The sequence below is a fragment of the Vanessa cardui genome, chromosome Z, assembly GCF_905220365.1.
Source record: "Vanessa cardui chromosome Z, ilVanCard2.1, whole genome shotgun sequence".
Lineage (NCBI taxonomy): Eukaryota > Metazoa > Arthropoda > Insecta > Lepidoptera > Nymphalidae > Vanessa > Vanessa cardui.
In genome coordinates, this window is record NC_061154.1 from 4,646,578 (window position 1) to 4,661,111 (window position 14,534).

At 34.0% G+C, this 14,534-nt stretch overlaps 1 long non-coding RNA gene across 2 annotated transcripts; it reads right to left on the bottom strand.

Annotated features, from left to right (window-relative positions):
* Positions 1-5,186: 5,186 nt before the first annotated feature.
* On the bottom strand, positions 5,187-8,716 carry LOC124542883. Of its 2 annotated transcripts, none has more exons than XR_006967402.1 (3): positions 8,692-8,716; positions 7,150-7,269; positions 5,187-6,670 (listed from the first exon to the last, which is right to left on the bottom strand). It is a non-coding gene; the product is annotated as an uncharacterized LOC124542883 (long non-coding RNA). The 2 variants fall into 2 exon arrangements; XR_006967401.1 differs by lacking the exon at positions 8,692-8,716 and adding an exon at positions 7,941-8,024.
* Between the last annotated feature and the right edge of the window lie 5,818 nt (positions 8,717-14,534).

Consider the following 14,534-nt stretch of genomic DNA (forward strand, 5'->3'; position numbering starts at 1 on the left):
ATATCTACTGAAAAAAGATTAATTAAAAAAACAAAGGAAGAAACATATTTCTACAAAGCTGTTACGTACATAATATAGTAGTAAATTTCTATAAACACAATATACGTAACAGACGCTATCACATTTTTTTTAATCTGTGTAACAATTTAACTAATTACAAACCTTAAATAACTTATTTAAGTAATATAATATATAAAAAAATGTTATAAATTCATGCTCGATTTTCATCAATCGGTAAAACGTGAGTGTTGCCAATCTATAAAAATAAATATGATTTTAGTGAAGTATATGAAGTATATAGTGCGCTCCGCATATATTTAAACATAAAAAAATCTCATTCGTGCTTTGACTGATTTTGCTAATATTTTCTTGTAGTGTTTTATAACTTGTTTACTTTTACGTATGGTTTCTTCTCTGACTCGAACGCCGTTTTTCTTTAGGCCAACGTATTAAGATTTACCGTGTCATATTTTTTTTACCATGCTGCTGATATTATTTCCACCATACCGATCGGTCGGATAATCGGTCAAGATTTATAGCGTACTTTTTTTTATTCTTATCTGTATACATTTAAAGGCATAATATTAATAAAAAATACATATTTATTTACTTAAGAAAGTAAATAAATATATTTATTTGGATTAAAGATAAAAAAACAAAATCTATACTTTTATTTTATATTTCGAAACAATACTAAAATCGAACATTGTTTTTTTCAATGGATTTTTTTAACTTTATGGGTCCCACTTAAGATTTTAGTATCTGTGGAAAATATAAGATAATTTTGGCGGGCTTTCAATACAATCTATTATATTCGAAAAAGTAACAAAGCCGGTTTTTTTCTAACTGATCACAAAGATAAATATAATTAATAAATTGATGAAATAATAATTTAATGTGACTTTTAAAAATAAATGAAAGTAATATAAATGAGTTTTCGAACAATTCAGAAGCAAAAAATACCCCGTGCCGAGCTATAAAAACAAATAATATTTTATAAGGTTAGTGGTATTGTTATTGAATATAATATGTATTTACACTATATACTGAAGTATATAACAGTGTTGTGCTTAAAAATAGAAGTAGCGTTTATTTCACGTTAATTTCTTTATTAAGTTTGTCAATAATAATTAGAGTTAATTTTCATTTATCTCTTTTACTAATCTTTGATGAAGCAATAACCTTGATTGATCAAATTAATTATTTTAGTAGTACTGTATAATTTGTTTCATATTATATAAAACTAAATTATGTGATATAGGATTATATTATAATCACTTCTAAGTATCAGCGACATTACTTTTCTACCAGTTGTTCGACTTCCTTGCGGTCGTCTTATGACGTCACCATAACAAGCATCAGAAAACTACAAGCAAAAACTTCTAGAAGATAGATATGTTAACACGTTGATTCTTTGATAACACAGCCGTGCCATCTTAGTATTTCTAGTACGTCATAGTAATACGAATAATTAACACAAACTCCGAACGTGCTCATAGCTTTGCCACACATATTAATGTTAATTTGGAATCGATCCTTGTGATGGGACCTGGGTTAGGAACTTGGGTACACAACATGAATGAACGGGCACAGATTTGTTCGTGATATGATGAAGAACAGATTTGTCATTATATCCTTACCAGGATAGGAAGATTGCGAAACGAATTCACCAAAAAGTCAGCATTGACAGAATAAAATAAATTCAGAGTTACTTTCATGGAAAATTATAATATTTTTTCTTTCGAAAATGATTCGTAGTAAATGTTATAATATACTTTAGATAGAATAGTTTAAATTTCAATAATTCTAAACTTGCATATTTTAATTCTTTAATATAAAATGATAAAGGTTCAAAGAAAAACAACAGTTAATTCCTCTACTAATTTATTCCATAATATACATTAGTTTAAATTTCAAATTTCAAAACTCCAGAATTTGAAGGTTAAATGTGCAACTTCCAGAATAAAATTCAATTCTGTCATTTGATTTAAATATTATCAGAGTCGTATTGTGAGTAAAGCTTTTGTGCTGTTTTACGAAGTCGGTTATAGACACTCAGATGTTTAATAGGAAAATGTCGTTATACTAAATCTTATGGTACGGAAATACAAAAGAAAATTAAATCTTAGAGTACACATTAAATAACACAGCAAAAATGTTTTATTTCAAAAGAAAACCAAATATGACTTTACTAAAAATTGTTTACCTTTATAATTAAAATAAGTATACAAAACAAGCTTTAATACATTCCCTGGTAAGGTTCAGTGTAAAGTGAAACCTGGAGGCTCTAGATAGAAGAAATTACACAATATCGTACATCGATATATTGAGAGATATGCATATAATTAAATTATCCTAAGTCTCCACGCTGTGTTGTGTCGGGGGAATATGTCCGACCCGTGAACCAGTGACACCAATTTTGTAATGTGGTGCTCTCATTTAAATTACTTTTTCAGGATATTATTTCCTAAGTTCAGCTTGAGACGTATAATTTGCCTTCGTATTTCCCCTCATCGTTCGAAAAAATCCATCGCATTTTAATTTCATGACAAGACAATCAGAAAGAGCTCGCATCAGCTCGAGTAGGGACTCAGATGACATGTAGACGTATACGGTTTAGGTCGACACTTAATATGAACTGCGAGAGCTCACAACAAAGAAATCCTGCGCAGATCTACACGCCACCCGCTATACACTCTGTCGACACATTAACGCTTGCGAGTCCGTCGGGACAAGAGATAACAACTGCAACAACGCGTACGACAAAGAGCATTGGCCCTACAAAGTCATTCTTCTAACATCCAGCGACACCATCTCCTTTCGCGGACACAACACTAGCGTGCGCTGCTCCACCATTATCTTATGAGATTATATAATTATTATAATGTTTCAAAGTAGATATCTAAAGACTAATCGTTCTGTTACTTTGCTCACATTTCCCAAGCCTTATTTGGTATATAAACAATTATAAAACGTTCCTAGATTGTATTTCTTTTTTTATACAAATAGAAAACGATTAACTTAGGTCAGGGTAATATTTTGAAATGATCAATCATCAAAGTTAAAAGTTAGTCTGTCGGATCGAACTTTAAATATAATAATTAAGATACAAATACATTCCACAGTTCCAGCTATATGTATTTTAAGTTTATCGATTCCTGTCGGAATAATCTCCTTTACATGATAAAACATGTAAACTGTTGACCTCCACTTCATCTTTAGCTCTTTTTTCATACTTTATATGTATAAATCTGTGTTACAGCTTTTATATGTTATTAAAGTATGTTTACTAATTAAAAAGCATCTGAAGTTATTTATAATCGTCTGTCTTTCCAGTAATATGACACCAGTGAACTGATAGTATTAAGTCAGAAAATTACATAACTTCAAACCTCTTTATAAAACAATTAACTCGAAGCCAAACGTATACAAACTCATTCTTGACCAAATCGTCTGATAACCCAATGTGACCCAATATTAATATGAAAATTAACTACCATGTGCTCTGTTACTCAATGGATCGCCGCAGTTAAACCAGAACAGACACTCGTTATAACTGACAGTTGGGTAAGTCTCCGGGCCCTCTGGATGGTGAATCGCGACCGGCTGATGATATTGTCATATACTACTCTATATTAAACTAAGGCACGTACCCTAAACCACGCAACGTAATGAACTCTAAGCACTCCGGAGAACTACGAAACTGTCAACGGTTCAGCTGCGAGATGTTAAACATAGATTTTATTACACATTGAGTAAAAAGCGATCATGACGTGCAAACGAAAAGTGCCGTAAAGTCAAGTCCGGGTCTGTGTCACGGCCGGTGTCGGTCGGCTATCGACTAGTGCGCGGAACTCGCATAGCATATCACAATATTCGCCATATCGCTTACTCGTAACGGTGTGCATTGTCTGTGTACAAACATCAATACGGATGCTATCTACTTATGCGTCATCAAATAGTAAATCAAATCTATCGCTTCCCTCTTAAAAATAACTTCATCATATATCATTGCAAAATGTTGTTTGTACATATACAAAACACTGTCTAAAATAATATTTCCTTTTTAAGGCACATACTGTTCGACGTTGATAATTTACTGCGTAAACACGGCGCCGACGCTTATCAAAAATGAAGTAAAACCAAAATAAATATATATCTCGTTAATTTATTGAGCAACATTGTAATATAATTCGAAAATAATCATATACCGTCGAAATAAAACGCGCCAGCGTCGTGTTTAGATCTAAAACTACGAAAAACGTCATGAATTTATATAATATTGCTTGTTTGCAGAATACTTCGCGGACTCTTAAATATACTCTCGTTGTGGATCACTCCAGGTGTAACAAGCGGAGTGTTAATCGTTATTAAAAAAATAATCTCTATTCATAAAGCGCGTCCAGTTTCTGAGATCGCCTCCAAATAGCCGTGAAAAGGTGTACTGGCCGGGTGGCCGAGGAGATCCTGAAACCTAACCGTGAGCACCATGAGGTAGTTTCTAGGTTGCTGTTATAATATATTGCGAATGATTAAAGTAACCCGAACAAAATACACACAACAGTTATTGCTTCATAGAGGTTTATGAGTTTCGCTTTGTTCATACGATCCGAACTGAGGGCAAGTAACTCATACAATGGCCCGACGCAGCCGTCCGCGCTTCGATCAACAAACAACATTGGCAGCGTCGAGTCGTTGTATGAATCCCTCTCTGTACCCGTCCAACCGCATATTTTGTATTATTATGTATAAAAAACACGATTGCCCATGACCGTTTGACCATTGCGACTGCCATGAATCATGAACAAACATCTCAAAAATACGACTCATATATATCAGTAAATAATTGTGTATAAATGTATATCTGGCGAAAATTATGATAGTCCGTCCAATTATGTTAAATGCTTAACGATCAAATTTCTGTCACAATTATTGCTAAGCGAGTCTTCCTTGAAGTCAGAAATATTCAATTGTAAATAAGGCAAAATTCTATTGATAAGTTTCTTCGCATTTCTATATTTTCTTGATTAACGGGAGCAAGCACTTGTTTTTAATTGTCAACTCCGGGAAGACAAGTACCATGCTATTCACTCCAACTCGATTGGCCGAAATAAATAACACAGTCTTGTCAGTCGTCTCAATCGGTTAATTTAACGTCACATTTGGTGTCAATAACGTAGTCTCCGAACATCGAAGCTGTTAATGTAAGGGCTTATAATAAAGTTGATCCGACAGACATTTTCAACTGCAGCTAACTTGCACCATCTCATCATATCGATCCAATATTCCATCACAAATTCTAATCCAATCAAGAGTATATATGCCATTCTCTGAAAATGTATTTTCTAAATCTTTCCCTTAGACATTTCCTCTGAAATGTAGCAGAAGCATTAACACGAGTCGAAAGAATCGGAGGAAGTCTGGTAATTTCTTTATTGTGTCTAATTTTGTCGCTAATGTTCGATTGTAGCAATTCTTTAGGTACGATCTGAATGTGGTGTAATGTGACTCTCAAACGTTTCTTTCGACTGTGAAAACGTAAGCACCTATATCCTATATTAAGAAAATGATTGATGAATACAAAACTTTCACCTGTGTGCCGCTCTTGACCGTTCCCATAATATTCAGATTATTTTTAATATCAACCTTCGGATTCACACAGGGAAGAGTCTACGTATATTATTATTACTAGTTTCATAAATGCGCATCTACATAAATCGAAGTGTAGTTGCATCTTTGATGTACTATAAAAAAGTGACGAGTATGTAACCTTCATAGTTATTTTTTTTTATTTAAAGTAATTTGACAACAAAATTAATAACCGTAACCCAATGCATCTATTTTGTTACAATGATTATTAATTGTTTAATAAGAAGGTAAGAACAAAAGTATAAAATATTTTTAGACTCTGGGCGCGGATTTGTCATATATTACCTTCTGATTCCCGTTTAAGTCTACTTTTCATTTTGAAAATAATCAATCTGTTACCGTTCGCATGAAACCTGCCTTTTACGTCCTTATTCCGTAAGCTATACTCCTTAGCACCCATTTACCACCTGTCGAGGGACTGGTAATAAGACCTCACTTCTTCAAACCCCTTCGGTTTACAAATTTCACATCCAGTCTGACGACTTTGCGTCTTAGATGTCAGCGTAGAGATGTTAGAGCATCCAACTTTTCCCAATTAGGCAAAACTCTTCGTGATCGTGAACTTTACAGCAACCCCAAACAGAAGATGTTTATTAACAAATACTATCGCGCCAGAGTGCTCCACGAGACCCTTGTTGATGTGCGATAGTCTCCTTTATTGGAACTCGCCAATACACGTGGCGAAAATTATTATATTCGTTATGCATAAATGCGCATTTATGTGATTATATTATCTATGAAGATTATATAATAACGTCGAATATTAAATAAACACACATTAATGAATTAGAAGCTGTCGTCGATAAAGTCGCCCTGGTCAGATGATGCCGTTATGTACGCCGTTGTCGTGGACCCCACACGATGTGGAGATTTCCTCTTCAGAGCCTCGTGACGTCAGTTTGTCAGGGGAGGTTCGGCCAAAGTTCGAAGTATTGACGGATTTCAGTCAGCCCCTCTACACGTTGAATGGAGTCGGTGGCAGTTCGGAAATACGAGTGCATTTTCGAACATTGCGCCGTGCCTACAAATAATTTTATTTAAAAGTTGACAACAATATTATACATAAAATGATTGAGGATTTAGATTCGAGCATACAATTAATAGGTTTGATGATTAAAAAATGCCAATTATTGTGCTACATCTTTAAATTTAAAGTCGCAATTATCTTGTCATTGTTATTGTAGTACTTTAAGAAGCAATAATCCGTTAATTTTTCAAAGCTGAGTAACGACCTCCTCTTCACTTATAGAGTTTCGGAGCTATTTAATACAAAAAATCGTATAAATATTTACTTAAATCAATTTTAAATTTATTCCTTCTATTTTGCTTTATTAAGAGGAATCCTAACTGAGCAGCTAGTTCGGTTATTCTAAAATATATTATAATTAAAATAATGATGATAATGAGCCGAATAAATAAAAATACGGCTAATATGGTTAATTAAAAACCGTATCTAAACATTTAGAATTTAAAATTAAATCATCTAAATTATATAGTCACCTTTGATAAATATGTTGGGCGCCTCTTCTATAGTAGTCGCCATCGCGACTCACTTCAAGCTTACGGTTAGACCACTGTAGCAGTAGTTCGTAGAACTTGTTTACAAAGACGGCTTCGAATCTAAAACAATTTTTAAATTTAATACCTAAATTTATTAATTTTAAAAATTTCTGTATGTATAGTAGATACAAGAAATGTCAAGAGCGACTAAGATTATACGACTGAAGATGTATATATAAATCTAATTAGAAAATATCGGACCATATCCACTGAAATTATTACAAATTATGACACATTTAAAAAATAAAAAAAATGAAAATTAAATTGTAAATTAAGTTTAGTCAACTCAATATGAATTCCAATTACGAAGCGCACCCACGAGTTATAAGAAATCGATACATCGACGCATGTCTACCCAATCCATCCTCGCAAACCATTCTAGCCAATCGATAGAGGTAAAATATCCGGGAAAAGCTGCGCACGCATGAAATGCAACAAATGAGAAATAAAAAACAATAGTTCAATGTCGTTTTTGTCTTAATATAAAAAGTGATAATAATGACTTGCGGTCAAACCTTTGTTTAAAAATAAACAAGTCAAATGCACTTAATCGTCAAATTAAAATTAGCAGTAACTTTATGAGTCGGAAAAAAATTAAAAAGTTATATCTGCATAATCACTGACCCAATCATCGGAAATTGGGTACTCAAATAACACATATCTTTTGTACCTGTCTGAAAAATGTATGAACCACACCAATAACACAACATTTTAAATAAAACACGTCTTACCTTAAAGCTGCTACTGCCCCGACTAAGTTAAAATTTAAAAATTTAGAGCGCATTTACCAGTTTAAAGGAATCAATACATCAACGCATGTCTCGATGCATTATCAGGGCTGTAAAGTTGCGCGCGCATGATGTGCAACAAATAGTTTAATAACATTCAACAAATGGCTGTGATTTTATTTTGGATCAAATATACAAACTAGGTACTCAAAATGTACTCGACATTACTTTTTTCACACGCTTGAATGGCAAAACAGTTATGCCTTTGAACATCATAGTCGGCAAATTTTAATTAAAAATGCAATTACAAATTGAATTGACAATACTGGCACTACTCTAAATGACAATATGACTAAAAATATCGCATATCAAAACTATCGCCGTGTATATTCAGTTAAGAACATTCGCGAGCTAAGACAAAGCAAGATATCGCCACATGTCTAGGTGCAACTCAACTTCACAATCGACAGAAATAAATTACCCGAGCTATAAAGTTGTAGACGTATTAAGTAGTATTATAAAAAACCACTTAAATTCATGGTATACTTAGATTACCCAAAAATAAATCCATTTCACAAGTGCTGCTAAAAATGCAGTACTTTTTCAGCGGAGCCGATACTGAACATTATAATTCGGGAGTAATTCTTAAAAAAAACCGTTATATCTGATTAAGTAATACAAGGATTATACAAAAATAATACAAAAAAAATTTAGTCTTTAAAAATTAAGACTAGTTACTTGGGTGCCAAATTACCTAGGATTGGTTAGGACCAGTCTACATTTTTTGAACCACAATAAACACAATTTTGTTTTTAAATAAAACACGTCTTACCTCAAAGCAAGCACTGACTCGACTATGTTAAAATCAGGTAAATTTTCTCTCACAAAGCGCATTCGCGAATAAGAGGGATCAATATATCAGTGCATTACCTGTCATAGCCTGGCTCAGACAAAAATTGAAATAATATAATACTTTATTGCCTATTCCAATCAACGTAGGAATAAAATAAACGAACCTTAGATTTACGAATTTCACTCAGTTTGCTGATAACTCAGCTATATTGAGCACTACTCTCAGTTGATGAGTAATATATTTTTATTTATAATACAAGACTATTAGTCTTAACTTATGAGTATATATAGATATACACTTTAATTTTACTTAATAATAGTCTCGTCGACGTTCAAAATGGTATTTTTTCGCAAATCCATAGGGAAGGTCATAAATTAATCAAGCTCTCGATCAACTATTAGGTTGGGGAAAAAGTCTTTTCGCATATAGTATGTATGAACTTGTAATAAAATCTCTTTGGCTATACCATTTGTATCTGGCTGGTTTTGGTATCGTTAAAAAGTTTTAATTTTAAAGAAGGCACTTCCAAATTCAAATTAGGAATTTGTGTGATTTTCATTTGTTTTTGTTGTTGTTAAAATGAGTGAATCTAAAGAAGAAATTCGATACATTTTAAAATTTTACTATAAAAAAGGTAAAAATGCAACTCAAGCCGCGAAAAAAATTTGTGACGTTTATGGACCTAATGTAGTATCTGTGAGAGTAGCGCAAGTTTGATTTAAGCGTTTTCAAGCCGGAAATTTTGATATCAAAGATGCATCTCGCTCTGGTCGCCCTGTTACGGACAAAATTGATGCCATTTTTGAAAAAGTGGAGCAAGATCGGCATATTAGTAGTTACGATGTAGCTGAAGAACTGGCAATTGACCACAAAACGGTTTTGACTCATTTGAATAAAGCTGGGTACACAAAAAAGCTCGATATATGGGTGCCTCATAAACTCACTGAAAGAAACGTAATGAACCGTGTACTCATTTGTGATTCTTTATTACGACGTAATGAAACCGAACCATTTTTGAAGAAGCTGATAACTGGTGATGAAAAGTGGATCACATACGACAAGAACGTGCGAAAAAGATCGTGGTCAAAGGCCGGTCAAGCTTCACAGACTGTGGCAAAACCCGGACTAACTCGCAACAAGGTAATGCTGTGTGTATGGTGGGATTGGAATGGCATCATTCATTATGAGCTGTTACCGTCCGGCAGGACCATCGATTCAGAACTGTATTGCGAACAATTGATGAGATTGAAGCAAGAAATTGAGAGAAAGCGGCCAGAATTGATCAACAGAAGGGGTGTGGTTTTTCACCATGACAACGCTAGACCTCACACATCTTTAGCCACTCAACAAAAATTACGAGAGTTTGTCTGGGAGGTATTAATGCATCCGCCGTATAGTCCTGACCTTGCACCTTCAGATTTTCATCTGTTTCGGTCTCTGCAGAATTCCTTAGGCAGTGTCAGGTTAAAATCACGAGAGGACTGCCAAAACCACTTGTCGCAGTTTTTCGATCAGAAGCCCCAAAATTTTTACAGCAATGGGATCATGTCACTACCAACAAGATGGCAAAAAGTTATGGAACAAAATGGCACCTACTTACTTTAGTCAAATGTAAATAAACTATAAAAAAAACTTTTTGAATTTTCATATAAAATACGAAGAAACTTTTTCCCCAACCTATTATATCGCGTCCACAAAAATGTTGTAAAAAAGGGATTTCATAATATACTTACTTCTTATAATAAGCATGGCTACGCGGTCCTACCCCTACTTTACATGCTAACATGACTGCACTGTAAGTATATATTTGGAAATAGACGCAACAGGTCTATATAAGTGAGTTGTATATTAAGGTGATAAGGATTTTGATATTCATTCGTATGAAATAATCGTTTCATTGAAACAATGGCCTTCTAAATATGTTGTGTTGTTCATTTATTTGTGTGTTAGCTTTGACTACTAATTTTTATGGTATTTCATAATAGGTATGTATTAGTTGTATGTTTCTCGATTGGTTTAGGCACTTATCCAACTGAACCACGCTGTCTTTAAACTTGGATCTTCACATAACAATTTACCTTGGCTTTTGACATGTTGGACCTCGTCTATGTGTTTAATATATTATTAATGATGCATTACTATGACAGTATTCTTTGGAATTTTAGGTTTAAATATAATAAATTAGTTGCATTAATAACTATCATAACTATATCTCCATCTACTAATAATATGTATATAGACATAAGAAATAAAACAACATTTAATTCTTCTCTTTATTCTATAATTTATATTAATTTTAATGATAAAATGCTTTCACTCAGGACTTTGAAATTAACATGAAATCTTCGAATTTCTGTATTCATAAATACATACATTCGGTTTTGTTAGTAGGTTTAGTTATTTTCAAAGTCGTATTCTGCGTGAAGCATTCGTGCTTATTTGCTAAGTCGGTTATAGACACTCAGATGTTAAATAGGAAAAATTCGTTATCCTAGATCTTACGATACAGAAATATAAAAGTAAATAATATCTAGAGTACATATTTAATGATTCACGAAAATATCAAAAAATTATATAAAAAAAGATTTATAATTAATACAATTATACGAAGCAAGTTGGGCAAGTCCAAACGTTGTTTAAATTAATAAAATGGTGGAAACATTCATGGTGAGGTTCAGTGTAAGGTGGAGAGACCTGGAGGATCTAGATAGAAGAAAGTACACAATATCGAAAAACGATTATTGAGATACATATGCGTATTATTAAATTATCCTAAGTTTCCACGCTGTGTTGTGTCGGGGGAATATGTCCGACCCGTGAACCAGTGGTGTGATACTTTCATTGAAATTACTTTTTCAGGATATTATTTCCTATATTCAGACGAGACATATATAATTTAGCCTTCGTATTTCCCCTCATCGTTCGAAAAAATCCATCATATAAAAATCTCATGACATGACACACAAAAAGAGCTCGCATCGGCTCGAGGGACTCAGATGACATGTAGACATATACGGTTCAGGGCGGCATTTAATATGAACTGCGAGCTAACAGCAATGAAATCCTGCACAGATCTACATGCCACCCGCTATACACTCTGTCGACACATTAACGCTTGCGAGTCCGTCGGGACAAGAGATAACAACTGCAACAACGCGTACGACAAAGAGCATTGGCCCTACAAAGTCATTCTTCTAACATCCAGCGACACCATCTCCTTTCGCGGACACAACACTAGCGCGCGCTGCTCCACCATTATCTTATGAGATTATATAATTATTATAATGTTTCAAAGTAGATCTATAGACTAATCGTTCTGTTACTTTGCTCAAATTTCCCAACCCTTATTATGTATGTGAATAAGAATAAAACGTTCCTAGATTACTGTCGGTACTTAAGGGTATAGCAGCAACAAAAGCGGAACGTGTTATTGATATTCTTACAAAAGACATAACTTAAGTAGATAACACATCATAAACATTTCAATCAAATAACATAATTCGTAACTATGTAACCAATTTGTGGAAAAAAAACCAACATCATTAAACTTACTTGAGAGTTAAGTTTTTAAAAAATGATCAATCATCAAAGTTGAATAATATCCGTCGGATCGAACTTTAGATATATATGTCTAACTCTATATCAAGCCCCTTGTACTGCTCATTAGCAGACACTAATAGATTATGATGTAACATGCTGATAACTTCTACTTCATCATTAGCCCTTTTGTTTCATACTTAATGTGTATTAAACTACGTTATAGCTCTCCAATTTAATAAAGTACATTTACTAATGAAAAATGATCTTAAGTTGTTTATAATCGTCTGTTCTTCCAGTAAGATGACACGAGTAAACTAATAGTATTAGATCAGACAATTATACAACTACAAACCACTTGATAGAACAATCAACTTACGATAATACGAACACAAACTCATCATGTAATTATCATAGAAAATGTAACTAATTCTTGACCAAATCGTCTGATAACCCAAAGTGAATAAATATTCATATGAAAATTGACTATCATGTGCTCTGTTACTCAATGGATCGCTGCAGTTAAACCAGAACAGACACTCGTTATAACTGACAGTTGGGTAAGTCTCCGGGCCCTCTGGATGGTGAATCGCGACCGGCTGATGATATTGTCATATACTACTCTATATTAAACTAAGGCACGTACCCTAAACCACGCAACGTAATGAACTCTAAGCACTCCGGAGAACTACGAAACTGTCAACGGTTCAGCTGCGAGATGTTAAACATAGATTTTATTACACATTGAGTAAAAAGCGATCATGACGTGCAAACGAAAAGTACCGTAAAGTCAAGTCCGGGTCTGTGTCACGGCCGGTGTCGGTCGGCTATCGACTAGTGCGCGGAACTCGCATAGCATATCACAATATTCGCCATATCGCTTACTCGTAACGGTGTGCATTGTCTGTGTACAAACATCAATACGGATGCTATCTACTTATGCGTCATCAAATAGTAAATCAAATCTATCGCTTCCCTCTTAAAAATAACTTCATCATATATCATTGCAAAATGCTGTCTGTACATACACAAAGCACTGTCTAAAATAATATTTCCTCTTTAAGGCACATAATGTTCGACGTTGATAAAATTTACGTAAACAATATATATCTCGTTAATTAATTCATTGAGCAACGATGTAATATAATTAGAAAATAATCATATGCCGTCGAAATAAAACGCGCCAGCATCGTGTTTAGATCTAAAACTACGAAAAACGTCTTGTATTTGTATAATATTGCTTGTTCACAGAATAAATATACTCTCGATGTGGATCACTCCAGGTGTAACAAGCGGAGTGTTAATCGTTATTAAAAAAATAATCTCTATTCATAAAGCGCGTCCAGTTTCTGAGATCGCCTCCAAATAGCCGTGAAAAGGTGTACTGGCCGGGTGGCCGAGGAGATCCTGAAACCTAACCGTGAGCACCATGAGGTAGTTTCTAGGTTGCTGTTATAATATATTGCGAATGATAAAAGTAACCCGAACAAAATACACACAACAGTTATTGCTTCATAGAGGTTTATGAGTTTCGCTTTGTTCATACGATCCGAACTGAGGGCAAGTAACTCATGCAATGGCCCGACGCAGCCGTCCGCGCTTCGATCAACAAACAACATTGGCAGCGTCGAGTCGTTGTATGAATCCCTCTCTCTACCCGTCCAACCGCATATTTTGTATTATTATGTATAAAAAACACGATTGCCCATGACCGTTTGACCATTGCGACTGCCATGAATCATGAACAAACATCTCAAAAATACGACACATATATATCAGTAAATAATTGTGTATAAATGTATATCTGGCGAAAATTATGATAGTCCGGCCAATTACGTTAAATGCTTAACGATCAAATTTCTGTCGTAATTATTGCTAAGCGAGTCTTCCTTGAAGTCAGAAATATTCAATTGTAAATAAGGTAAAATTCTATTGATAAGTTTCTTCGCATTTCTATATTTTCTTGATTAACGGGAGCAAGCACTTGTTTTTAATTGTCAACTCCGGGAAGACAAGTACCATGCTATTCACTCCAACTCGATTGGCCGAAATAAATAACACAGTCCTGTCAGTCGTCTCAATCGGTAAATTTAACGTCACATTTGGTGTCAATTGCGTAGTTTCCGAACATCGAAGCTGTTAATGTAAGGGCTTATAATAAAGTTGATCCGACAGACATTTTCAACTGCAGCTAACTTGCACCATCT